Source organism: Epinephelus moara, chromosome 12, assembly GCF_006386435.1.
Source record: "Epinephelus moara isolate mb chromosome 12, YSFRI_EMoa_1.0, whole genome shotgun sequence".
Lineage (NCBI taxonomy): Eukaryota > Metazoa > Chordata > Actinopteri > Perciformes > Serranidae > Epinephelus > Epinephelus moara.
The window spans coordinates 14,190,447-14,191,510 of record NC_065517.1 but is presented as its reverse complement, the minus strand read 5'-3'; the positions used below and the strand labels follow the sequence as shown (position 1 = coordinate 14,191,510).

Sequence of the window (1,064 nt, the reverse complement as noted above, 5' to 3'; positions counted from 1 at the left end):
TTTGTCAGTCACTGTGGCTTCTCGAGACTTCTCTTTTTCAAGTATTCTACACATTTCCACTTCCTCATACCTGTTCACAGTGACACAGTGAGAATATAGCATGGAAATACCTCCAGACCTCTGCTGCTGTTGTTTAAGCCTTTAGGCCCACTGTTGTAAAATTACAACATCACTTTTAGTTGTCCCAAAAACAAACCTACAAATGTTTTTTTAAAGACCATATTTACATAGTCATTAGGTCCTATTGTTTAGCCTTGCAATGCCATTGGATGGTAAATGTGTAAACAGGTCTGGCCATCAGGCCATGAACTCATACAACTTGCAAACTCTCCTGGATGCACATCTCACTGTTTTACTGAACTGGATATATCAACATCGAAGTAAGTAAAATCCCTGAAATATTGTTTGTTGTTGTTGTGATTATTAGAATGTCTAGAACAGGAAACTACTAAATCATTGTTGAATGCATGCATCAAATTAGATTTTCAGCTTGTTATGTCTTTGTTGTAATTTTACAGCGTTGGGTGAGGATGGGAGTCAAAATAGCACATACACCTTGCACATTACATGGGGACATTGCACTTCTCAAATGTTCACATATGGTAAAATACTTACTTATTACTACTAGAAATATAATGTATTTGATGATTTACAATTCTAAATGTGTTTTTTCTGTTTAGACCAGATTTGAGTAATTCTGAATGAATAAATGATTTCTTGTTGTGGTATTTCAAGCCCTTTCAGTAGCAGTACTTGAAACTGTGGCTGTATTTTATCAGTAAAAATACATATACAACTGTTTTTCTGGGCTTTGGCCAATTTTTTTGCTCTTTTTTCTATTTTTGGGTTTTTCGTAACCACATTCTCACCAAAACACTTCTCCTTCAGTTCTCAGGAAAACAAATTCAAAGACACAATGAGGAACCAACAGGTCTCAGACCAGTGAAACATCATCTTATCTGTGTTCCCTCCCAGTTGCTACAGTGTCACCATATTGCACCACAGACATCAAGAGTGAAATTCTGCTGGGCGAGGAGTTTGACTCTTCACCTGTCTGTTCATGT

The 1,064-nt window shown here is 36.7% G+C and overlaps 1 long non-coding RNA gene across 1 annotated transcript; it reads left to right on the top strand.

Moving 5' to 3' along the window:
• Positions 1 to 312: 312 nt before the first annotated feature.
• LOC126398739 (uncharacterized) lies at positions 313 to 1,038 on the top strand. The gene is made up of 3 exons (XR_007570806.1): positions 313 to 380; positions 519 to 602; positions 889 to 1,038. It is a non-coding gene; the product is annotated as an uncharacterized LOC126398739 (long non-coding RNA).
• Positions 1,039 to 1,064: the final 26 nt, after the last annotated feature.